This window comes from Staurois parvus, unplaced genomic scaffold (assembly GCF_062004578.1).
Source record: "Staurois parvus isolate SC_StPar_1 unplaced genomic scaffold, SC_StPar_1.0 ptg000053l, whole genome shotgun sequence".
Classification (NCBI taxonomy): Eukaryota; Metazoa; Chordata; class Amphibia; order Anura; family Ranidae; genus Staurois; species Staurois parvus.
Window position 1 is genome coordinate 3092415 of NW_028317849.1, and position 27004 is coordinate 3119418.

At 42.4% G+C, this 27004-nt stretch overlaps 1 protein-coding gene across 13 annotated transcripts in view; it reads left to right on the forward strand.

Annotated features, from left to right (window-relative positions):
• Positions 1-3669: 3669 nt before the first annotated feature.
• The window catches only part of FCHO1 (FCH and mu domain containing endocytic adaptor 1), a 192992-nt gene continuing 169657 nt past the window's right edge, over positions 3670-27004 (forward strand). For 6 of the 13 annotated variants that reach the window (XM_089667280.1, XM_089667349.1, XM_089667334.1 and 3 more), the window contains exons 1-2: positions 3670-3747; positions 12508-12570. The gene's annotated coding sequence lies outside the window, so the exon portion shown is untranslated. Of the gene's footprint in view, positions 3748-8878; positions 8955-12507; positions 12571-27004 lie in introns of those variants that run through there. The other 7 variants (XM_089667301.1, XM_089667286.1, XM_089667293.1 and 4 more) reach the window with 7 other exon arrangements.

Genomic DNA, 27004 nt, shown 5'->3' on the forward strand with positions numbered 1-27004 from the left:
GGTTGCACTGATAGGCGGCATTGATAGGTGGCACTGATGGCGTCACAGATGGGCGGCACTGATAGGTGGCATTGACTGGCAGCACTGCTGTGCACTGATGGGTGGCACTGCTGGGCTGCACTGATGGGCACTGGTGGGTGGCACTGCTGGGCACTGATGAGCACAGGTGGGTGGCACTGCTGGGCCCTTGTGGACGGCACTGCTGGGCAGCACTGGTGGGGTGGCACTGCTGGGCACTGATCATCAGGGCACTGATCATCATCTACCTGTAATATCTACTATTGCTGGTCGCCATTGCACAGTAATCTCTTTGGGCCCTTATTGAGCTAACTGAAGACCCAGGACATTCTTTGCACCAAGTCACTCCTCAAGCCAAAGACTCGGTGCTTATAGCTGTGCATATGTTGAAGGGGGACTTTTAGAATTGGTAATAGTATAACTCATACATTTAGCTTTTACAGTGTTTTGTTATTTCTGGACCTGTGGCATCAGGATTTTAGGGGAACAAGCTGACACTGAGAAGTCTTTCGTTTCCCTTTCATACCTGAGGTCAAAGGCTCCCTACTGAGCATATCTGAAACACTGGTGGAATCATTGTGTTCGTCTCTGCTAAGTTCACCTGTGTTCACGTTTTGAGTCCAACAAGATGGTGGTTTCATAAAAAACATTATTTACTGTTCGCTGACTGAATATTTCTTAGGAAATATTCAATTGCTTTTCTGCATTCAAGTGTCTGTGAATTTCGTCCTGTGTGCATTATGCCTGAACCCAGGGTGTCAGAGGTGCTGGATGGCTTGCAAGGTCAGGGCAACCTTTGGGGACCCGTGTATTACAGCAGCCCTCGCGAAGGTCGACCTATAAGGCATGCCCTGAATGAAAACTGTCATAGTTACTATTATACTATTATACTTATGTTAACACTATGTTATGTTAACACTCAGCCAACTGTCAAACCATTAAAGCAAAACTAAACCCTCCTATCCTTTTCAGCCAAGGAAGCTGCCATCTTCGCCTTCAACTGCCATGATGCTACACATGAGGTCACTTAAGACACCAGCCATTTAAAGGTTTGACAGTCTGGTCGAGAGTACAAGCAAACGGGAGTTACATTCCTGGCACGTGCCAAGAATGTATTGGTTTTTGAAACTGTTAAATTGGTTTAGTTACGCTTTAAATGACTGATGTCATAACTGATGACATGTGCAGCACAATGGCAACTGCAGATCAAACAGAGGCTAAAATAGCAGCTTCTGTCACTGTAAAGAATAGGATGGTTCAGTCTAGAGATAGGTGAGTGCTCAGAGAGGGACCACAGGGTGTGCACATCTTTTTTTTTTTTTTTATAACTGCACACTGCTAAAATTCAGGTCCAGTCTAGAGGAATTTTTAAGATTTATGCAGGTTGCAAAAATGCAGGGAGGAGGGTTCCTGAATATCTTTTCCTAGTAGTACTGGGCCCTATAGTAGCAGCCTCAAAAATAATGCTGATAAAATAGGGGACCGTCAATAAATCTGTTACCCCATGTGAGCAGTCACAGTCCTTAAAGCGGTAGTAAACAACCATGGTTCACTTGTACCTACAGGTAAGTCTATAATAAAGCTTACCTTTAGATACTTAAAATATCTCCTAAATGTGCACTGTTTAGGAGATATTCACTATTTCTGCAGTCAGTGACATCACCGGTGCATGCACATTGTGCTCTGAAGGGACACATGCCGTCTCTTCAGAGCTCTGTGCCGCAGCCATGACTCCTGTGTGCATATGCAGGATAGACATCATCACTGCTCAACTGCTCAGATGCTGTTGGCTATGCAGTGTCACTGTCTGTTAGGACACTATTGGCTGAACAGCATCCCTGGTTGCCAGGATGCTGTCATCTACATGGTGTGTCTGGCTATTAGGTTGCTGTTCAGCTACTCAGCATCACTGGTTGCTAGGATGCTGTCAGCTACATAGCATCACTGGTTACTAGGATGCTGTGGACTATGCAGTGTCACTGTCTACTAGGATGTTGTTGGTTAAACAGAATTCCAGCTTGTCAGGATGCTGTCAGCTACATGGCATCTCTGGTTGTTAGGAAACTGTCAGCTACATGGCATCTCAGGTAGTTAGGATGCTGTTGGGTACTCAACATCATTGGTTGCTAGGATGCTGCCGGCTGTGCAGTCTCACTGTCTGCTAGGATACTGCTAGCTGTGCAGTGTCAGTCTGCTAGGATGTTGTTGGCTAAACAACATCCTAGGTTGCCAGGATGCTGTCAGCTAATTTGTGTCTCTGGTTGTTAGGGTGCTTTCAACTACACAGCATCACTGGTTGCTAGGAAGCTCTGGGCTACAGCATCACTGGGTGCCAGGACAGCAACCAGTTGAACTAGTGCCACTGTTGACTACACAGCATTACTAGGTGCAATAAGTGACATTGTGCTTCCAACAGCAAGCATTCTGGCATCCAGTGATGCTATGCAGCTAAATGGGAACTAAACATGCACTGATGGCAAACAGGGGACATGCTATGGACACTCAGGGGAAGATTTACTAAAACGTGCCCACAGAATCTGGTGCAGCTGTGCATGGTAGCCAATCAGATTCTAACGTCACCTTGTTCAATTAAAGTGTTACATTCACTATATCTGGTCTCCCACAGTACACAGAATATGGAAATGTAATTGTTTTAGTAAATATAAACTGCTAAATACCTTTTTCTCAACAGTAGTTAGAGCAGTCTTGTGACTTCTATCAGTGTGCAGCTGAGCACTGGTTAAATGGTTAAAGCTTGTAGGAGTTTTCATTTTGCTCTAGAAGGATGCAGAACCAGGGGCGGACTGATAACTTATGGGGCAATAGGGGATCATGGGGCCCCTGTGTCCTTGCCCAAACTCAAAAAAGCCTATGAAAAAGGTACCAGGGGCATCTCATGGGGCCCCCTACTGACCCCGGGCAGTGCCTGAGTTTCCAAATGGTCAGTCCGCCCCTGTGCAGAACCCTAGACCTCTGTCTGGACAGCGCTGATTGGCCCTGTATTGATCACATGCACTCTCCCAAGAGAAAAAAAAAAACCTATCTAGCCATACACACCAAACTGAGCATGTGCAGAGTGTCTCCACACAATATGTCTTATCAGGAGACAAGAGGGGGACACTGGAAGAAGGGGAGAATCAGAGAAGACAGGATCAAACAGCGTTTTTACACAATGCACAGGATTAACCCCTTAGGACCCACAGTGAGTATAACCAGCATGCTTTACTGCATTGTACACTTTAAGCTTTGACAATAACATCTGGAAGCTGATTGGTTTCCATGCAGAGCTGCGCCAGATTTTGTACCATGCAGTTTTAGTAAGCCCTCCCACTCCAGCAACACATTCACAGACTGTTTCTGACACTTTCTATGAAATTCAGGGAATCATTTTGTCACCAAAGGTGTATTGTAAGAAAGACATTCCCAATATATCAGGGCCTCGTCTAGAACCAGAGCCACCGAGCATCGCCCAGGATATCACCTGAGGAACTCCAGGACCGTTATTATCATATTATTACCAACTAGCTAGTACTTCTCACACACCTACACTGAAAAGAGCTCACCATGGCCAAACATGAGCTTGTAATGTATATAGGTGTCTAGCTGCAGGAAGCTTGAAAGCGGCTCACAGGGTGACTTTTTTTTGTCCAGTACGTGCTGTAGCTGGAACATTCCCCGCCTCCCTTCACTGCAGTGCACAGAGGAGAATGAGAGGCGAGGAGACGGCAGGTAACATGCACAGAGGGTCACCTGTACTGGGCGATGGGCAGCAGCGGCCATACGGGGCTCCTATACAGCATGACACATGGGGAATACCAGGCCTTCTCATGACATTAGATTAGAGATAGGCTGTGTGTTATGTGGACATCTCCTAACATATAACGGCTGCTATCTGTCTTCTGCAGCTCTGACAGCATTGTGGCTACATGTGCTTGTTTGGTAGGGCACCCTTTAGTAACATGGCAGCTGCAAACACAGTAACACATGCAGGAAAACCCTGTTTATTCTAGATCTCCTTATTACAGCTAGTTCCATGTTTTCCACTGTCAGAACTGTTGTTTTTTTTTTTAAAGGAGAATGCCACCTTTTATTAAAAAAAAAAGAATAAATATGCCAATTTTACAAAGAAGCAATTATTTTATTTATTTTTGCGTTTGATTCTGCAAAGCAGTGCATCAGTGGATTGTACAGGATCCTGCAGACTATTCCTTCAGCCCCAATGGAGGTACGGAGCTGGAGGAGGAATCGGACTACATAGGTGGGGATGTCTACACCAGCCTTTCTTAACCAGGGTGCCTTCAGGCTTCTTCAGGGTTGCCTTCAGGCTTCTTCAGGGTTGCCTTCAGGCTTCTTCAGGGAGGCCTTGGCAAAATGTCCAAAAATTGTATACAAGCCAGCAGGTGGATCAATCCTGCCTTTTAGTTACACAAAGCCACAGGTTTTCATTGTGCACTTTTATGACCGTCTAGCTGCCAGCATCCTAACAACCAATTACATCATTGGTTGATAAGGAAGGTACATGCACGTCACCCTTGTTTGGCCTTCCCCTGCCCCTCTCCGTCAGCACTGGGGTCACATTAGCAGAGTGATGGAGAGAAAATGAGAGATACATACTGGAATACTAGCCAGTAGCAGCGTGCAAAGGTGTATTTACTTTGAAAGAATAAATCACCTCTAGTGTTGGGTGTACTGGATGTGTGTAGAAAAGATTTTTTCATTTTAGATTAGGGTGCCTTGAGATTGTGCAGAATTTTAAAGGATGCCTTGAGATTATCCATCATTTTAAAGGGTGCCTCGACTGAAAAAAGGTCTACACACTTGTGCTTCATTGAGAGCTACGGTGGCCAATGGCACTTATTTTATTTATTTACTACAGGTACTTATATAGCGCCATAATTTTTTTTGCAGCACTTGACATATATTGCATGTTCACATCCGTCCCTAACCTTCAAGGGGCGTACAATCTAAAGTCCCTAACCTACATACATACTAGGGTCAATTTAGAAAGCATCCAATTAACCTACCAGCAGGTCTTTGGAGTGTGGGAGGAAACTGGAGTACTTGGAGGAAACCCATGCAGGCACAGGTAGAACATGCAAACTCCAGGTAGGTGGTGCCTTGGTTGGGATTCGAACCAACGACCCTAGTACTGCTAGGTGGAAGTGCTGACCATTTAGACACTGTGCTGCCCAATAGCTTTTTTTCACTCGCAGGTTCCTGTAAAGCAGTGTTTCTCAACTCCAGTCCTCATGGACCCCCAACAGGTCATGTTTTCAGGATTTCCATTATTTTGCACAGGTGATTTGATCAGTTTCACTGCCTTAGTAATTACCACAGCTGTTTCATCTGAGGGAAATCCTGAAAACATGACCTGTTGGGGGTCCATGAGGACTGGAGTTGAGAAACACTGCTGTAAAGGAATGATGCAGGTAGAGCAGGACTGCTGTTAGAAATTGTGCAGCACCATACTGCTTGCCTGCCTGACAGGGCCCCTCCCTTTGGTTGGGTAGAGATGAGCCAAAGGTTTGGTCCAAACCCAGGTTTAGACCGAACTTTGTTTTTTTTTTTTTTTTTTATTGGGGTGTTCAGATGATGATGCCATCACTATCCCTGCCCCTTCTCCTATATAGCCTATGACTGCTTGGGCAGTTGGCAGACAGAGGCCATCGTGATTGACAATGGATTTACAACAGGGCCGTATCTAGCCTGTCCGATATGGGGGTGCGGTAAAAAATGTCAGGGGGCAGAGGATCAGAGGTCAACAGGGGAGAGAACAGGGGTCAATGCTGGCAGGGCACAAGACGGACACAACTCCTTCTCCCACACAACGCACAGGGCAGTATGGTGGAAGGTTAGAGTAGTATAACGGCAATATAGTGGCAGGTTAAGGTTGGCTTTGGGGGGGGCACAAATAAAATCTGGGGGGCATAGTCCACCCCCGCAGCCCCCTAGATCTGGCCATGATTTACAATGAGAGCCTTCTGCGGACCTTTTACTGTGCATGTGCCCAAATGTGTTTAGAGTCCCTCTTTGCCCTGGGCCCCCTGCTGAATTGAAAGAGCCTGGGTTCCTAGCACTACTCCCCTATCAACAGCCCTGGGTAGAAGCCACACAGCTGCACCAATTTCAAACCTGACAATAGCTGGCAGGGAGAAGCGCGCCAGAGTTCTGTAAGTGGGGGGCTGTTCATGCTGACCACGTTTCATTTTAGGCTATATTCACACTGGTGATTTCGTCCGGTGCGAATAGAAGCAGCAGACATTTTCTGATTCCTGTTGAGGCTTTGATAGGCAAGGGGCAGCCACCGGCCCACTTAATTATAATGATAGGTTGCTGGCGGGTGCAGCTCTTCGGGGTTCTCTGCACAGCTAGCAATTTCCTGCGGTGATTGCTGCTGAATGTACTTTGTGTGCGTCCAGCAGCAATGGTTGTAGGTAATCGCTGGCTGCTTCTAGCCACTCATAGCTGAAGCAAGAACATTCAATTTGCACCCACCTAAATCACCAGTGTAAATATAACCTTACACCTTAAGAACCCTAGGCACATTTTTTTTTTTTTTTTTTTTTTACCATGCAGTTGGGCTGTTCCCGCACTGCATGGGTTAACTGCTTGTTTTTGTCTAGGGGTTCGAAGAACTGAGATATGCTCACCTAATTTTCCAAGACCGGTACCTTTGGCTCCTGCCACCCACGGTCCGGCAGCCTTGTGTGGTGGACTGTTTTTAACTTCATCACGTCGATAGGCTGGCTCTAGACATGAAGACGTCAGGAACAGTCCACTGCTTGACGTGGGGGAGCGCTGTTTTATAAAAGATTAGGTGAGTATAAGTGCTGTATGTACCCCTAGAGAAAACAAGCAATGAACCCATACAGTGCAGGCACAGCCCCACTGCATGGTAAAAACAAAAAAAAAAAAAACATTCTGTTCTAAATACGTGTGTAATATGAAATATGGACTGTAAGGTGGAGTTAGCTTTATATTGAACATCAGAAATAAAACCACATGCACATTCTTAGAGGATCAAGTGATGGTTTACACCAGCCTTTCTCAGCCAAGGATCCATGGAACCCAAAGGTTCCTCCTGAGGTTGCTAGGAGTTCCCTGAGCCATAACCATCAATTTAAGGAGCACTACAATTTTCACTGTCTTTCTTTTTCTATTAACATTGTTCATTCAATCACAATATGTTACGTTAAAGTAAAACTAAACCCTCCTATCGTTTTCAGCCAAGGAAGTTGACATCTTAGTCTCTGTTTGATCTGCAACTGCCATAGTTGTACACTTTTGACCAGTTATGACAGCAGCCATTTGATAGTTTGGTTGAGAACACAAGCAAACCTGACAGTTGGCATTCCTAGAATGCTGGGAATGTAACTGTTTTTTGAAACAGTTAAATCGATGAGTTTAGGTCCACTTTAAAGGCTTTTTTATACCATGGCGCAGAGATGTCAGTTTTTCTGCACGTATTCTGCAAAAGCAAAATAAAATCAATTGTTCTTTTTGTGCCCTGTTCATACCTCAACACTAGTATCACTTGAAGATTTTTTTTTTGCACAGGAATCTGCAACGTGCATAAAAATCATTCTGTAAACTGATGTCTCTGCAAGTGAAATTTGCGGAGACATCAGTTTTTCTGCACGTATGGTGTGAATGAGGCCTAAAGCAGACTGAAAGTTCTGTTGTTGCAAACTGCAAGCAGGCAGGCTTATAGCTTTCTCCAGCATGTAAACTGAGCAGCTTACATTGCCAGTATGGTCCCTGTATGCTGGAATGATTGACTCCTGCTCATGATATCATCCCAGTCAATGAAGACGGCCAAAGATCTGCACCCAGAACAAGATGCCAGCGAGGGACAGGAACCATTGAAGAAAAGGTAAGCTTATATCTGCTTTAAGATAAAACATCTCCCCAGTACATTTTTCTTTTCCCCCTCCCTGCCATCCTCAAGCACCAGTGGCCCATGATCTCCACCACTAGCTCCAAGACTGTCCCCTTCCCGATCTTCCAGGTTGCAGAGAAGGGTACTGAGGACAGCAGATGAAAAGGCTTCCATTGCCTTAAGTCAAATTGTTGGGAGCAAGGGTAGTGGCCAGTTGGGTGCTGTGTGCCTGTGGATGCAAAATTGCCACTCACCTATCATTAGAAAACAGCGGGGAGCAGCTGGCAACTTGCCCGGCCATACAGGGTGTGTAGGGACAATGGTTTGCAAGGTCGAGATAAGGGGTGCCTGGGTCAAATACTGTCAAATGCTTATCATTACTACACAGCAGGGAGCAGCTGGCAGCTTTCCCAGTCATACAGGGGGTCGAAGGAGTAGCAGCTCACAGGTTCAGGATAAGGGGCATTCATCAGGATGCATAAGGGACATGACCAGGTGCCTGAACTAAAAAATGCCACTTGCCCATCATTGCAACACATCTGGGAGCAACTTGCCCAACCATGCAGGTTGTTGAGAGGGTCACTGTTTGCAGGTGTGAGATTATGGGCATTCAGCAGGATGCCAAAGGGGTGCATCCTGCTGGGGTGCCTGGACCAATATATACCTTTCTTCCACAATTACAACACAGCAGGGAGTAGCTGCCAGGGTGGAGGGTAACTGTTTTCATGTTTGGGATGTGGGACATTCTACAGGAGGTATGAAAGACAGGATTTGGGTGCGTGGACTTAAAAATGCTATTTATAAGAATGTTTTCTTCTGTTAGCCTGGAGGATACTGCTTTCATTACAAGTAGTATTGTTTGTGAACAAGCTTGTATTCATAATGCATGCAGATGGCCATATGATGTTGTATCAGTTTTCAGTGGAGTTGAATGTGTCTGGTATGTTATCTAATGATACGCACTTAGCCATGTGACTTGCACAGCATTCACAGTGTAGACAGCCTCCCCCTCACCATCCATAGCACAAGCACACAGAAGACAGATCCACATCCTCAGGTAAGAACGTTTTGTTTGTTACTTTGTTAAATATCAATACAGTATGAAGTAAAGGAAGGGTGTACTGTGTGCATGGTGGTAGTACGCTCCTGTGTGGTACATTGTGGATCTGACCTGTCACATGCACAGTGAGTATAGGAAGGAAATCATTCAGATGATGAGTTAACTTATATAGTAATCAATGATGTAAATACAGAAACTGCACAATTTCCTGTTTTAGTTGTACACTGTAACTTATTCTCAAGGTACAGCAGTGCTACTACATGTAGAAGCATGAGGGCGGTCACACATGCATGTTAACATGGCAGATGTCTGTCAAGAATGACTGCTCCCTAATCTTCAGAGGCTCAGTGTAATCATCTATGTGTTTCGGTTGATGATCTGTGTTGGTGCATGCTTAATTAACACCTTCCTATCCTTTTCTCTGGCTATTTAATAACCTCTGCATGGGCTAACCAGCCTGTCCAACTGTTGGATGTGCTTTTTAGCTTTCCCTACACAGCTAGATTCTCACCCCATCGTTATCCCAGTGATGGATAAATTGGTCAAGAAACAGGCTTTTTATGGCCACCCTACGGGGGATGTAGAATAATTGCTGTTAATACTTACAAGCATAGACTTGATATTGAGCATTTAACCTTTTTAAAGGTCAGACTGTGGACCCAGTTACTTTCCATGCCTGTATATGTATACTGATGAAAATGTTTGGAAACTGTTCAGCTGTGTAATTTCACTGAAAGATGCAAATGTGCTCATTTTTAGAAAAAAAAAAGAAAGAATAGAGCTATCTTGAGAATTACAGAAACTCGTCAAGATGGCTGTCACAGGCAAGGTTCCTATTCGGTGCTGTTGTTGTTGGACTTCTAGAGGTGGTACTGGTTCCGAGGCAGAGCAGAGGAGTGATTTGTCATCCTCAGAAATAGTTGGACAGTTTTAGTCCCCAGTGTTGGGTAGGAGAGCTGGCTGTGACAATTAACAGACCTTTGTGAGTGCTGTGGACAATACTGCTGTTGCTGCTTTCACTGTGCTTTTATCTATGAATAGAAACATGATGTTATAGTGTGGCGTTGTATGCTAAATTGCTTTTAGGTACCTTTTTTATATGTTTGCATATTTATCCATTGTTATTGAGACTGACATTGCAGTTTTTGGTAGACACCAGTGAGTTGAATCCCCTTCAGCATGGAACCATCTGGTGTAATTTACCACCACTTGAATTTCTGCCATTGTTTTCCCCATGAGGTAATTTGAGGCCCAAGCAAGGGTTTCATCCTCCTCCTTGTAAATTACATATAATGCAAATTATGTGACAGTGTGTGTGACATAATGGCTTAGGGCAGGGGTAGGCAACCTTCAAAAGGTAGAGAGCTATCTACACAACATGGGAGAAGTCAAAGATCTGTGGGCACAGTGTCACCTCCTCACACCTAATTGCCATTCTAACCTGTTGCAATTGCGTGCATTGCACGGCAGTCATGGGCTTAAATCGGCTGGTGAAGAGGCAACATATTGCATAACACACTTGGCTCACTTTTCAGAGGAGCAGCAGTGTCTGCTGCACTTGTGAATGAGCCCTTAGTTGCATTCAAAAGTGGCACCCTTAAGGCTTGTTCACACCTACAGTTGGGGGGAAGTAAAACCCTGCGGTTGAGTCTGTTTTACCACCCCCAATCCCTGCTTAGGCAGCGGCCAAAGGTGTACACATGCCGGGGCAGGAATTAAACCGTTACTTCTGGTGGGTGCTACCACCTGCCAATCGTGGGACCGCTCTGTAAGCGCCTCGCAATGGCATGCTTCTGCGGGTTCCTAGGAGTTAAAGCAAGTTGTGAGCAACAAAACACTGCCTGTTTTAACCCCTTCTTTAGCACTTTCATAGCAGCCTCATTCACATGAATGGATTGTGCTTGGCAGGTGCTACATGCACCAACCATGACAGGGTGTATAACTCCTGCTGTGGCTGTTGCTGAGACATGTACACCCCTGGCCACTTGAGCTAAAAGGGGTGTGGTTGTGGCAAGGGTGGTAAAAACGCATCTTTACGATGGGGTTAAAGCACCCTCCAAACTGCAAATGTAAATAATCCTTACTGTTCTGAATTCTGAGCCCCCTACAAGACTGCTTTCACACTGATGCGCTGCAGTTTACCTGCAGTGTGGTGCATCTGAGACTTTCCGGGGTTAGCTGCGCTTTGCCATAGACTTCTATTATATCCTGCATGTGTGGTGCGCTTTCGGAAAGTGCACCAAACCTGCAGGATATAATTAAAGTCTATGGCAAAGCACTGCAAGCCCGCAGGATAGCTGCAGGTACACTGCACTGCACCCTTGTTATGGGTAGACCGCAGCACATCAGTGTGAAAGCAGTCCTGTACTATGACCTGAAGATCTCTTCTTTCCTACTGCTGGCACCACTCTGGAGACCTCTAACCGGGATAAGAGGTGGAGTGCAGTTAGTATCACTCCATATGGGACAGGAGCTTGCACTACAGAGGAGGCATCGGCTTATGCAGCTCTTGTTCCCTACTACAGCTCCAACTTTACAAGTAGTCCCTTTGGGACTGGTGGGTCAGCAAACCCAGGCTGCAATCTACCAGTCACCTGGCTATGATCTTCTGGTTGCTGACCCCCGACTTGGGGTAAAAAGAAACGCTCACTAGTCTCCTAAGCCCAAAAGTATAATTGGGTAACAGGTTTAACAATCTACTGGTGCCCACCAAAGCTGTCAGGCCACATGCACATGGCGGATAGTTTGCTTTGGTCAAAGGTGGCTGTACGCAGCTGCACTCTGCCATTGCCACATACAAACTGACCCATTAGCTGCGGTCGGTTAGTGTTTGGCCATAAACTCCACACAGGGTTGGCCAGAGGCTCTGTTAACATGTAACTGCTTGGATGGGAAGTTACAAGCAAGCAGCGAATATATACAGAGTACATTTATGACAGCATTACATTATAGTTTTCGGACAGCACAGTGGCTAAATGGTTAGCACTTCCACCTGGCAGTACTAGGGTTGTTGGTTCAAATCCCAACCACAGCACCACCTGCCTGGAGTTTGCATGTTCTCCCTGTGCCTGCGTGGGTTTCCACCGGGTACTCCGGTTTCCTCCCACACTCCAAAGACATGCTGGTAGGTTAATTGGTTCCTGTCTAAATTGGCCCTAGTATGTGTATGTATGAATGTGAGTTAGGGACTTTAGGTTGTACACCCCTTGAGGGTTAGGGACTGATGTGAATGTACAATTGACGGCGATATACAAGTACCTGTAATAATAATAGTTTTAACACGCTTAGTGTGAAGGCAATAACCTGTATCTGTACTGCAAGGTACATTTAGATGAAAAAGTATAGCAGCCACTGTAAGCAGAAAGTGGTGTTTTCAGTCATTTTAGAAACCACAAAGAATATTTTTTGAATCAAATATGTAAAAAAAAATGAATTTCATATCGATGATAAACCGGTATTTCAGTTACTATATAGCTGCCATATGAAATAACAATGACTTCCATATCAGCTGCTAGTGAGTGAAACCTAAACCTGTGGTATCTCCTTGCAGTGATAACCCTTTCTCCCCTGTCAGTAGAGGATGTGGAAGAGGGAGCAACAGAACCTGGGTGCTGTGAGTACTAGTCTGCATCTTTTTTCTGGTAGAATCTATGTGCAGTCATATATCCATCTTATCACAAAGTGTTCAGGGTTTCAGTAGTCATTGCTCCACATTGTTTAACGGAGTTAATTCTCTTAATTCAAAAGAATATTCTAAATAACGCCCACAGATTAATAAGCCTGTCTTCATCAACAGTGAAATGTTCCTCCTCCTGCTCTCCTTTATATTTTCTTGGAGGTCTGAGTTCTCTCATATGAAAGAACTATTGTTGTAGAATTGGAATGGATGAGCTGCAACATCTTATAACCTGCAATGGCTTTGCTGATAAATTCAGAGACCACCAGTCCTGGCAAAATGAGGGATTTTTAGAAGGGGAAGACTCTCGTATATTTCTTCAGAGGGGTCTTAAAGTGACCATTGCTATTCCTCTTGCTATCCCATCAAACCATTCATGTACATTTATTGTCAAAATATGTTCTGTATATAACAAAATATGATCTGTTTGCAGGGGTTCAATCAGGACAGTTAGCCCAGCCTGGGGTCCTGGGTATATGCCCAAGACATTCAAAGAGAGTCGGGGGGGGGGGGGGGGGGAATAAAAAAAACTGCTTCAGATATTTAACCACTAGCATACAGGGCACTTATACCCCCTTCCTGCCAAGGCCAATTTTCAGCTTTCACTGCTGTTGCACTTTGACAATTGCGCAGTCATACAACACTGTACCCATATGAAATTTGTATCATTTGTTTGTGACAGAGCTTTATTTTGGTGGTATTTAATCACAATTTAAACAACACTGTACCCATATGAAATTTGTATAATTTTTTTGTGACAGAGCTTTATTTTGGTGGTATTTAATCACCTCTGGGTTTTTAATTTTTTCTTAAACCAAAAACCACAGAAAAGTTTGAAAAAAAATTTTTTTTCTTAGTTTTTGTAAATAAGTGATTTTTCTCCTTCACTGATGTGTGCTAATGAGGCTGCACTGATAGGTGGCACTGGTTGGTGGCACTGATGGGCATTGACTGGCATCACTGATGGGCACTGAAAGGCAGCACTGATAGGTGGCACTGATAGGTGGCACTAACTGGCATTGATAGGCAGCCCAGATGGGCACTGAAATGTGGCACTGATGGGCACTGAAATTTGGCACTGATGGGCACTGGCAGGTGGCATGGATGAGCACTGAGAGCTGGTACTGATGGACACTGACAGGTGGCGCTGCTGGGGCTACTCAGATCATCAGGGCACAGTGATCATCAGTGCTCTGCTGATCAGTGTACATGTCCCCTTCGAGGAATGCCGATTACCAGCTCTCCTCTCCTTACGAGCTTTCAGCGTGACAGCTCGTGGGGAGAGAAATGCAGATAACCAGCACTTCCCTGTTTACATGTGATCAGCTGTGATTGGACACAGCTGATCACATGACTGAGCCGACATCTTCAGCTCTTTCCGTGGATCGGTGATCCGCTGTGTCCAAGGGACACAGCGCACCACCGTTTTCCGCGCTTCGGGAGCTGCGTATGCGCGGTTAGAATGGGAGGACGTCATATGATGTCCTCCCAGAACGAGAGAACTACTTTGCGCCCGTCATATTACTATATGGCGGGTGGGAGGCGGTTAAACAGAATGCTTGAATTGGTTTTTTTTTTTTCTTTCAATAGTTACATTGGTCCAGCTTGGCTTGAAGTAAGTCTCCATATGTTATATCCAGAGGACTGCTGGAGAGACTGAAAACCACTAGTGGTCAGCGTTACCACAGTGATAGCCATAGCTTGCTCTATGCATGCTAACCATATGGGGTCATTTGCTCAGCACCTTGCTGGTCAGGTGTTCTCTGATTGGACTAGATTGAAATTGTGTTGTCTTTCCTCTCCATTTCGTCAATTCAGAGAATGTATTGTATTTACTGAAAAATAAATACAGCAATTTCTCTGAATGGCGGCATGCTGAGCAAGCAACCCCCGTTTGAGTGCAGAGAGAGAGCCGCTGGTACATCACCTGGGAGATCACAGCTATCACTGAATGTAGTACAGACTGCTACAGTGTTTTTTAGCATCCCCAGATATCGCTAATGGATACTTAAGGTTTATCAAGTCAAGCTGGACCAATATAAGTATGGAATAATGATATTCCCCAGAGATTTGTCTAAAGCTACTCTGTTGGAAAGGAAAAAAAATAAAGAAAACATCTGCAGGTATAAAGTTCCGGCACCTGGAGGACGACTGTACTTCTAGCGCCTCCAAAACATTTCTGTAATGGCCAAAGTTGCCTGTCCCATCTTACCTTGTGCACATTTTGGCCATTGAGGTTGCTCATCATAGTTTGGGCCTTTAGAAGTGTGTGCAGGACTTAGCAGCAAGCTTTGACACTACCCAAAAGTGTCAAAAACTCTGCCTGTTAGAATATTCCATTATTCAGTCATCAATGAAGATAAAAGCATCCAAGAGTCGCTGGGACTTTGATGTGAGTTTATACAAAGTAGTGAGAGGGCAAAAAAATGTGATGAGATCACTGGCTCAGGTTAGGCTGCTCACAACAGACAAGGCTAACCTCCAGTGAGTACCCCAACAGGTTGCAAGAAAAAAAATGCACAAACGGAAGGAACGCCAAACCAAAGGATACGAGTCCAAAGTAATGTATTTGTAAAAAAAAAAGCCAACATATTTATGGGGTCAAAGAACTTCACCTTCACAGGGCTACAACAAAACACAACATAATGTACAGTGTCTTGAAAGAGTATTCCTTGAAATATCCACATTTTGTCATGTTGCAACCAAAAACATAAATGTATTTTATTGGGATTTTATGTGATAGACCAACACAAAGTGGCATATAATTGTGAAGTGGAAGGAAAATGATAATTGGTTTTCAACATTTTTTTACAAATATGTGAAAAGTGTGGCATGCATTTGTATTCATCCCCCCAGAGTCAATACTTTGTAGAACAACCTTTCGCTGCAATTACAGCTGCAAGTCTTTTTTGGGGATGTCTCTACCAGCTTTGCACATCTAGAGAGTGACATTGTTGCCCATTCTTCTTTACAAAATAGCTCAAGCTCTGTCAGATTGGATGGAGAGCATCTGTAAATAGCATTTTTAAAGTCTTGCTACAGGGTCTCAATTGGATTTAGGTCTGGACTTTGACTGGACCTAACACATGAATATGCTTTGATCTAAACCATTCCATTGTAGCTCTGGTTGTATGTTCAGGGTGGTTGTGTTGCTGGAAGGTGAACCTTCGTCACAGTCTCAAGTCTTTTGCACACTGCAACAGATTTTCTTCTACGATTGTCCTGCATTTGGCTCCATCAATTTCCCATCAACTCTGACCAGCTTCCCTGTCCCTGCTGAGAAAAGCATCCCCACAACATGATGCTGCCACCACCATGGTTCACGGTGGGGATGGTGTGTTCTGTGTTAGTTTTCTGCCACACATAGTGTTTTGTTATTAGGCCAAAAAGTTAAATTTTTCTCTCATCTGACCAGAGCAGCTTCTTTCACATATTTGCTGTGTCCTCCACATGGCTTCTCGCAAACTGCAAACGGGACTTCTTATGGCTTTCTTTCAACAATGGTTTTTTTCTTGCCACTCTTCCATAAAGGCCAGATTTGTGGAGTGCACAATTAATAGTTGTCCTGTGGACATATTCTTCCTTCTGAGCTGTGGATCTCTGCAACTCCTCCAGAGTTACCATGAGCCTTTTGGCTGCTTCTCTAAATAATGTTCTCCTTGTCTGGCCTGTCAGTTTAGTGGACAGCCATGTCTTGGTAGGTTTGCAGTTAAGCCATGCTGTTTCCATTTTTCAGATGATGGATTGGACAGTGCTCCATGAGATTTTCAAAGCTTGGAATTGTTTTTTATAACCTAACCCTTCTTTAAACTTCTCCACAACTTTATCCCTGACCTGTCTGGTGTGTTCCTTGGCCTTCATGATGCTGTTTGTTCACTAATGTTCTCTAAAAAACCTGAGGGCTTCACAGAACAGCTGTATTTATGCTGTGATTAAATGACATACAGATGGACTCTATCAGGGTGGATTTGATTTAAATCAAGTTGATTGAAATCACAATTTATATCATGATTTAAATCACTAGTGAAAAGGCTTGATTTAAATAATAATTTTTAAAGAGCAGCTGTCATCTCTGTCTCGCAGCGGCTCCTCATCTGACCCGCTGTTGACTCACCGACAGTCCCATTCACTTTCATGGGCTGGCTGGTGATGCGGCAGGGACACAACGTGAGGGACGTGGTGGCAGCAGGAAAGTGGATGCCTGCTAACAGGCGCTGCCATGATGGATCAAAAATGACAGGTGCTCTTTAAATGTAAGGAGTCCAACCCATTCTTGCTGGTAGTTAGAATCTTTAATATTTGCATACCAATTGAAGGTTTCCTTTTTAGAATAATACGCTGTCAGGTTAGTAAAGCAGCAATATCAGAACTGATTTTAGTTTAAAAGGTTGATCACACATAGTTGGAGAACTACTCAAATCCTTTTATTTCATGTTTTTTCTCATGGTTACTGTGAAATTGCGTGAAAGCATCAATTCCGTGCATGTTATTGCTTGCAGAGCTTGGATTCATTGAATGAGTTTACCAAAAATGTAAATATTGCGGAATATACAGCCGTCTGCTACATAACTAGACTCCATTTCATGCTGAATAAACTAAATTATTAATGTATCTTAGATTTTTACTCAAAGTATTTTCTTAAAATAAATTTGACAAAAGTAAAAAAAAAAATCTGATTGAAATAAAAAAAAAAATCTGATTTTAAACGTTTTTTTATTGTAAATCAATTTTTATCCACCTTGGACTCTTTACTAATTAGGTGACTACACGCCACACTTTTCACATATTTGTAAAAAAATGTTACCAGTTGATTGATACAGTTGATATAAAAAGTCTACACACCCCAGTTAAAATGTCAGTTTTCTGTAATGTAAAAAAATGAGACAAAGGTAAATTTATTCAGAACTTTTCCATTTTTAATGTAACCTATAAACTGTACAACTCAGTTGAACAACAAACCAAAATATTTTAGGTGGAGGGAAGTAAAATAAAAAGCTAAAATAATATGGTGTGCACACCCTTAAACTAATACTTTGTTGAAGCACCTTTTGATTTTATTCCAGCACTCAGTCTTTTTGGGTATGAGTCTATCAGCATAGCACATCTTGACTCTTTCTTGCAAAAACACTCCAAATCTGTCAGATTGTGAGGTCATCTCCTGTGCACAGCCCTCTTCAGATCACCCCATAGATTTTCAATTGGATTCAGGTCAGGGCTCTAGCTGGGCCATTCAAAAACTTCAATCTTCTTCTGGTGAATCCATTCCTTTGTTGATTTGGGTGTATGCTTTGGGTCGTTGTCATGCTGAAAGATGAAGTTCCTCTTCATATTCAGCTTTCTAACAGAAGCCTGAAGGTTTTGTGCCACTATCGACTGATATTTGGAACTGTTCATAATTCCCTCTACCTTAACTAAGGCCCCAGTTCCAGCTGAAGAAAAACAGCCCCAAAGCATGATGCTGCCACCACCATGCTTCACTGTAGGTATGGTGTTCTTTTGGTGATGTGCAGTTTTGTTTTTGCGCCAAACATATCTTTTGGAATTATGGCCAAAAAGTTCAACCTTGGTTTCATCAAACCATAACACATTTTCCCACATGCTTTTGGGAGACTTCAGATGTGTTTTTGCAAAATTTAGCTGGGCTTGGATGTTTTTCTTCATAAGAAAAGGCTTCTGTCTTGCCACTCTACTCCATAGCCCAGACATATGAAGAATACAGGAGACTGTTGCCACATGTAACACACATCCAATACTTGCCAGATATTCCTGCAGCTCCTTTAATGTTGCTTTAAGCCTCTTGGCAGCCTCCCAGACTTGTTTTCTTCTCGTCTTTTCATCAATTTTGGAGGGAAGTCCAGTTCTTGGTAATGTCACTGTTGCGCCATATTTTCTCCACTTGATGACTATCTTCACTGTGTTCCATGGTATATCTGCCTTGGAAATTCTTTTGTACACTTCTCCTGACTGATACCTTTTAACAATGAGATCCCTCTGATGCTTTGAAAGCTGTCTGCGGACCATGGCTTTTGCTGTAGGATGCGACTAAGAAAATGTCAGGAAAGAACTACTAGAACAGCTGAACTTTATTTGGGGTTAATCAGAGACACTTTAAATGATGGCAGGTGTGTACTGACTCCTAATATAACATGATTTTGAATGTGATTGCTTTATTCTGAACACCGCTACATCCCCAGTTATAAGAGGATGTGCACACTTATGCAACCACATTATTTTAGTTTGTTTATAGGTTACATTAAAGGTGGAAAAAGTTCTGAAATGATTTATTTTTGTCTAATTTTTTTACATCACAGAAACCTGACATTTTAACTGGGGTGTGTAGACTTTTTTTTTTATATCCACTGTACTTGGTTTGCTTGTATTGCATTGTTTTATTTATTGAATATAATTTCATTTTAATGTATAAAGGACAAATAGAATCAGAGTAGGAGGGTACTTTTGCATTCTGGACATGGCATTGCGTGGATTTGTGTCCGACAGCGCAAAGTTAGATGGTCCAAACTAGTTTTTTTTTTTTCCACAGCAAGTTTACAGGGAGCAGCAGCAAGCCGTATACTATAATTCAGCTGTCATGCAATATAATTTAAATCCAGCTAAACTCTGTGTAAAACTCCAAAGTAAGCAAATATAATCTACTATTAGTATTTGAACTAAACGGAGAAACAAACTTCCGTTTATACACCCCATAAATATGAAGCACAGGCATGCTCATAAACTTACACAAAGAACGTTCTTTTTTTTCTTTTTGTCAAGTGCCATGTATGCATCCTCGTGCACATCTGAATCGGTTATGTGTTGCTTTACACTTGGAGCTTATTAAGATTTATGTGTTACGGTAACATGCATACTATGATGTGGTGTGGTGTGCTAGGGTGCCATTCATTTTATATAGTACAAGAGTGGGCAATGCACCCATGCTGTAGTACACCACAATGTATGTAGGTTTATCTCTGTTATAATGTGTGTTGCTGTTTGTTGGCAGCTCATAGCTGTGATCTGAATGGGCTTTAAAAGAGTGGGGTGCCTCCTAGGTAAGTTTGTTGTTAATTTATTGATAGCTGTATATGACCCAGTATTGGTGCACACATTCCTTAGTGTCAGCTGATATTTTGCAAAGACACCTCGATGTGGTGCTGCAGCTTTTGTGTGTTTTTGTAAATGTGTGCAAATCCTCTGTTTTTAAATTTTTCTTTTTTATTAAATGTTTTTGATTGGCTAGCTGTGTTGCATGTTTGGATGTTTTTTAGTTAGTTTTGTTGCACGTTTTTTTACTGAGGTGCTGAGGGATTCCACCCCTTATTTAAAGTGTAGCTAAACTCTTCTTTCCTTTTCAGCTATGGAAGCTGCCTCTGTTTGATTTGCAACTGCCATGTTGCTCCAGCATGTCTGGGATATAACTGATTTTTGAATCCGTTAAATCGATGGGTTTAGCTCCGCTTTAATGCACACCTAAAAAAGACATAAAGCTAAGGTGGTTACTTGTGTGAGGACACTTCTGGTGGTGTTGCAGGTTGCCACCACTCTTTTGGACTATCCTATTTGGCAGAGAAGGGATGGCCAAGTCTGTGCAATTAGAATGTTATGTGTAGATACCTGGAGGGGGGGCAGTTGACCTTACCCTCCCCTTCATTGCCTGTACTAGGAAGTGTCCACGCTTTTCAGAATAATTTGGGATTCAGGAGTGGTGGGGAGGATTTGGAGACTACCTAAAGTATTTTTAACACTAGGTGACTGTACTATGTGCATTCTGGCAGGTTTACTGTTAGACCCTCCTTCTGTTTTGCAGGGTGTTGAGGTGGGTTAAATCAGTGTAGCATTTCACACATTAATGTGAACTGTGTTAAAGTGGTCGTAAAGCTAAACATGTTTTTTCCTGAGAGCATGGGGGATGGCTGAGCTGGGCTGTGTGTCTGAATAGATGCAAACAACTCGACTTGGGGGCAAGCCTGTATGAGTGCCCCCATAGAAAGTGGTTTCCTATGGGGCACTTGGCAATGGGGAGGAGCCAGGAACACTGGTGGGGGACCTGAGAAGCGGAGGATCTAGACTGCTCTGCAAATCCATTGCACGGAGCATGCTAATATAACATGTTTTTTATTTTAATTAAAAAAAAGGGAAGCTTTTCATCCACTTTAAGGCAGCCTCTTAATTTTGAATGGTCTGCCAGTTTTACCAGGATGCACTCATGACTTTTATTTATTTTTTCAGCTCACTAACCTCAAAGCACAGATAGCATCTGTTTGTTGGTGATTTCTCCAACATGTGTATTGGGGTGCTTTTGCAAGCTGCATTGGAGTGCAAAACAATGGACTGAAAACTGTACATTATCATGCTTTGTGGTAACACATAGTTAAATGTTTGCTACTGTGGCATAAAAGTATGAAGCCAGCCTCAAAGGAACATATCAGAATGGCTATACCCTAGCACTACTGGTTGTTGCCATTGTCCAGACACATTCCAAAACCACACAAGCCAGCTACTACTCTAGTCTCCCTCACCAGAATTATCAGGTAGATGGTTCTGGGCTCAGTTGTCTGAGAGAGACTATTGTATCTGACGTTTTGTTGTTTTGAATTTTTATGAATGACAGTGCATGTCTCTAGTACACTATCGTTCAAAATAATACAAGCTGCCCGCTTGTACTCTAGTCTCCCTGGTGGATGGGTCTAGGCTCCGCTTTTCCTTTCAGTACATGGAAGATGGCAGACAGCAGAGGCAGCTTTCAAAGAGGGTAGGGGTGGGGATGTCTGAATCTCCTCTGTGCACTGTCCTATGTGTGGGTGTGCCCTGCTGTCAACCATGCTAGCTCAACAATCACTGCACAAATTTGAACAGGACTTAGTACACTGGGTCTCCTGGGGGTTTTAACAAGGTAGTTCAGCTTCTGGTGATGGGGCTCATGCGTGTGTGAATACATTCCAAATGTGAGTGGGAAGATTCCCTTTGACTTTAATAAAGTAGTATAGATGACAGTTTAGAGCAGGGGTCTCCAAACTTTCTAAACAAAGGCCAATTTTCTGTCCTTCAGACTTTGAGAGGGATGGACCTTGGCCAGTGTAGAAAATGCCCCGACTTCAATAGCAGTAAAATATGTGCCATCAGTGGTATAAGTGAGTGGAAAAGTGCCACATTCTTGGTATTAGAGGAAGGAATAGTGCCTCATTGTTGGTTTTAGTGGGAGGAATAGTTCCCTACCATGGGTTTTAGTGGGAGAAATAGTGCCCCATCATTGGTATCAGTGGGAGAAATGGTGCCCCATCATTGGTGTCAGTGAGAAATAGTGCCCTATTGTTGACATCAGTGAGAAATAGTGCTCCATTGTTGGTGTAAGTGGAAGGAATTATGCCCCACTGTTGGTGTCAGTGGATGGAATAGCACCTTGTATCTGTGGATGGAATAGTGCCCCAAAGGGCCTGATAAAGGCAAGCAGAGGGCTGCAGTTTGGAGACCACTGGTTTAGATTGTAGGTTTGTCCTGCTCTGCCTAGGTTTTCTTCAGACCCAAGCATAATCTACTGAGATGTGTCTGAACTGCAGGTAAAGGAAGTCAAAGTAACACCCAATATATCCTCTGTACATGTGATCGCAGATGAAGAGTATGCTGGTGGACACATGTTCTATCTAATGAGCTGCTCTACAGACATTCCCCAATTGCCCTGCATGGGCTGGCAAAAGGGGAAATTGCAACCTGTTCCCCTCAATGCATTGTGCATTTTTGCTTTGTTGACTTTTATTTCTCTACTCAAGTCAATATTTGTAATATAAGTTCTTTGAATTTACAGCCTATTTTACAGCATAATTTGGAAAAAAAAATTATAGATATGATTTTGCAGTTGACTATATAGATCTGTAATTTATACCTATTTCTAATGTGAGGTGGCCATAGACCTCTAAGCCACTGTATTTCTGAATAGTAAATACTGTACATGCCCTAATAGAAATATGTAGGTTGTAATTGCTGACTACCTTTTGAAAATTTGTGTTGCCTGGTTGTGATGTTGACTTGCTGGTTTTTATACTTTGAGCTGCTTCTATTTCAGAGGCATTAAAATCATTTATTTAGCATCACAGCCAGGAACTCAATATTTTTAGAAAGAAAAGGTCAATATTGTCAACCAGCAGCTTTCTCTACATTTTTATTTCTTGAGTGGAAGTAAAATATTAGATAAACGCATCTCCAAATCCTATTCCTAATTTTGCCAGTTCTGGCTATAATGTACTGTATATGAACAAGCCAAAATAATTCTCTATGGCTGGAGTCAGCACAAATGTTATTGTGCATCCTGTCAGCTACAAAGAGGAAGAAGCTGTCTGGATAAGAACTCCTATGATCTTGCCTTGAGGCCTTAGAATCATGTTGTTTATGAATGTTATAAGAACAGGGAAGGAAGTAATTTGGGCCTGTTTTATTGAATTTTAAACTTTTACTTTTGGCCACTGAAGAGTCTAAGTGTTGCGGGGTAAACTGATGAAATTGATTGAATATCTTGAAATCTGGGTCTGCCTGCCTTACATGCCCTTTCCTTTTTGTAGTGAAAGCTTACTTTACAGTCTTTATCTTGCTTTAGAACAGGTGCCAGCAAAGAAGAAAGAGTGTTCTTATTCTGTAATTCACTGCGGTGACTAATCTGTACTTTTAGTGACTGCTTACTGTGGTTTTGCTGCAAAAGGTTGCCTGAAAGGGGTGGCTTGATATGTTTTACTACATATATGATTATGCTAAAAGAGCTAGGGGCCCTTTCACACAGGCAATCTGATAAGGTCCACCTGTCAGTTTTTTAGGTGGACCCGATCAGAAGGTCCATGCATTCCTATGGACTTTTGTCCATTTACACACAAATCGGAGACAGTGCGTGTAAATGGACAGGGGAGTCTGTTTACTCCTGGCTTCCCATAGAGCAAAGTGGTGTTTTTCTGTTCTGCATAAACTAAGCGGATACAGACCTGTCATCCACCCTGCTCTGCTCCAGTAAGCAGGGGATCACCCTGCTGATCAGAGTGGAATGCGCCTGTGTGAAAGGGCCTTAAAATGAACACTTATTTGTTTTGCTTTATGTTCTACGTCTATATGTTGCTAATCCATATTACACTTATTCTTATAAGTTTAGGCCATGGTGTGGATTTTTAGGTAAAACAAACTATTAAAAACGTTAGCTGCTAGTGTACCATAGTGTGCTCTTTAAGGGTGTTTCCTTTTATTAAAACAGAAATCAAGACATTAAAAAAACCAAAACAAAACATATGATTTTACTGGTATTAAATGGTGCCAAAACATCTCCTTACAGGAATGATGGCTTTAGGCATAAGACAATGACTAGTCTTAGGGACAGAATTATTGTGCATGATGGATTGTTACTGCACCACATAATGAAAATGTTTTGTACAGTAATAAAACCATAAAATTGTCATTTCATAGTCTTAGTAATCGTGGCTTAGCACTTTTGCCTAGCACTAATGGGTCGGTCCATGGTTCGAATCTCAGCCAGGACACTATCTTCATGGAATTTGCATGTTCTCCTCGTGCTTAGGTGTGTTTTTCTTCTACACTCCAAAGACCTGCTATTAGGGTAATTGGCCACTGTCTAGATTGGCCCTAGTACTTGTGTGCTGGTGTAAACATCCCAACTGCAGCCTCCTGTGGCAGACCCTGGTAACATGTTGAGTGGCTAATGCAGCTGTGCTACACATTTTCAGGCAGGAGCCACAGAAATGTAAGTTTCCAAAATTAGATGAGCACCAAAGATCACAATGATCATGGTGGTAGGGTTGGGCTTGCTTGCTGAAGTTGCTGTTCTTCTTGTTAGCTAGCTAGGAAGGCACATAGATTTGGTATGTGAGAGTACTAACTGTAGCCAAAAACAAACTGACTCACCATTTGGACAAAAGAAGATATTCTGTGGAGACAGACCGCGCCTAGGGAAAAATGCAGTGGTCAACTATATCCATTTAAATTTTTTGTTTTTTTGACTGGCAGTTTGTTCCAGATTTTTTTTAACTATAATAAATTGAGATAATAGCTTGTAAAACAACAAACCATGTTAAGAGTAATTTCCTACGTGTATGGTTCAATTACGCTTATAAAATCCTAAACGGATACGGGTAAAAATGTACATTCAATTTTTTGTCTCCATTTGATGGGAGATGCACTACAGGAGGAGGTAAAAGGCTTGTGAAGGCATTGTGATGGTACTGCAACTACACCATCTACTGTGCAGGCTAATCAGATATTGATCATTATTGGAAGTCATTATTGGCCCATTCTTAGAGCATTTATCTACGTCTAATCCCCAAAAGGGCATCATTAGCGCAGGGGGTGGGTTACATACATATATTAAAATGACATATGATCAGCATTCTCTCTTCTACCCATTTTTTTTTTATTTTTTTTTTGAAGAATGGTCTGCTGCATCAGATGGCTCTAGAAACAGTTGGCGCTTTCATTTACCCAGCCATCAAAATTTGCAGTGTAATGTCCTTACATAATATATCTGAATGGTCTGTCTTTACTCTTGTTCCTCTGTACTAGTAAGTCCCAGAACTTGCTGTTGCTTGTGGAAGTTGAGGGGATTTTATTCTTTGTGGTGTTGTATAGAGGTGTATCAAATACAGATCTTTTTTTCATTTGAATTGGAAAATCCCTTTAACAAAAAAAAAATATATTCTGTGTGGGCTAAATCTTCATCATAGTTTCACTTCCCTTTAGTGAAATATGTTAGCAGTGTTTCAGAACCTTATAAATGACTTTTTTTTTGTGTTCTGTCACCTAACCCATTTCCTGTTCACTTGCTGCTGCTGTTCTGCCCTAAAGCATGCACCTGTTTGTGCTCTCTACTGTACGGTATGTGAAAATCAGTGCCTTCAACAACCCATTCTCTACCATAACCTAGACATGTTTAGCTAGATTGCAACATCTCTTGCTGAACCGACTTCCATGTTAAATTTTGTTCTCCTGTCTTCTGTATACCACGACCTTATTCAGTGCTTGCATGGTCCTGTCGCCACTCAGGCTTGTGCAGCTCCTGCTTTTTGTCTTTTTTCAGTTCTAAATTTAAACTCTGGCAAGAGAAAGGCACAAAAACAGAATTAGGTAGACAAATATGAATTCATTTTGTGTCAAATAAGTGGTGAACAAATATAGTACTGGCAGAAATAAATAATTCTTGGCAAATGAGTGCATGTCCCCCACTTCTATGTGTGCTGTTCCTTTTTCTGCAGGATGTATTCATTCTTGCATTCTTTCTACACTAACACACATGTAAAGTGATCGTTGTTGTTTTTTTTTTTTTATAAAAGCTTTTTAGAAGTTTCTTTTTTGTATAATTGGTCACATGACGACCAGTACCTTGCTATGGCTTCTGCTTGTAGTGTTTGGGATTTTTTTTTTTTTTTTACTTTCACATTTAATGATAATGGTAAACAGGACAATTAGAGAGAGTGAATCTTAACAGGGGCACAGGTAGCAATAAAAACTGATGTGTTCTAATCTCTCTCCACTCTATCCAAAGCTAAAAAAAAAAAAAAAAAAGTTTTGCCTTTAGTTATACTATAAGTTAGGTGGCTAGTCACCAATCACCATCCTTTTGGCACTGAATTAATTACCGTCTATAGCTGACAATGTCTCTAGGGTGGACACAGGGACAGATCAGAGGGCAGACAATTCTGCAGATTTGGAAGTGGTAGCCTAGTGTTGTTGGCCCTTTACAGGCAATAAGAGGTTAACAGCAGCACTAGCAGGATACATACTAAATACTTGGAAATGATGGCACTGTTAATAATTAGCAGGCTTTTGTTGTGTAATAAAAGCATAATCCTCATTTTGGTAAACTTTGCTTATTGCCTGGAGTTGCACAATAATTTGTCATCTTGCCTACCTACTGTTTACTAATGCTTTGGATATATGTATTGCAGATTTCAGTGTTTACTTGGTTAAAACTGGCAGATTATACACAGTAAGGCCTCATTCACACTGGCAGTTTCAAACCTGTGTTTTTATTTTTGTTTAAATGACATTTCTAAATGCATGTAATGATTGTCAATGGGACCGTTCATATTTATCTACGTTTTGGAGAAAATAGAATTCTGTGAGCTCAGAAATCTGCTTAGATACTCTAAAGCCACTTTAAATCAGGAATATCTAAACCCTTGGTGCCATTTGGAACTCACTGTGCGCCCCTTGGAGCTCCTGCAGACAGTAGTCTGTTTTGGTGCTAATGCAAGCCAGTGACGGAGAGATATTCTTTAGAGCAGCTTTTAGTATTTAGTAGTTTGGATTTTTTTTTTCTTTTTTGCACACTGTCTTACTGGTTTCCTGTACTGCCCATCCCTTTTCTCTTTTTATGTTTTGTAGAGAAACC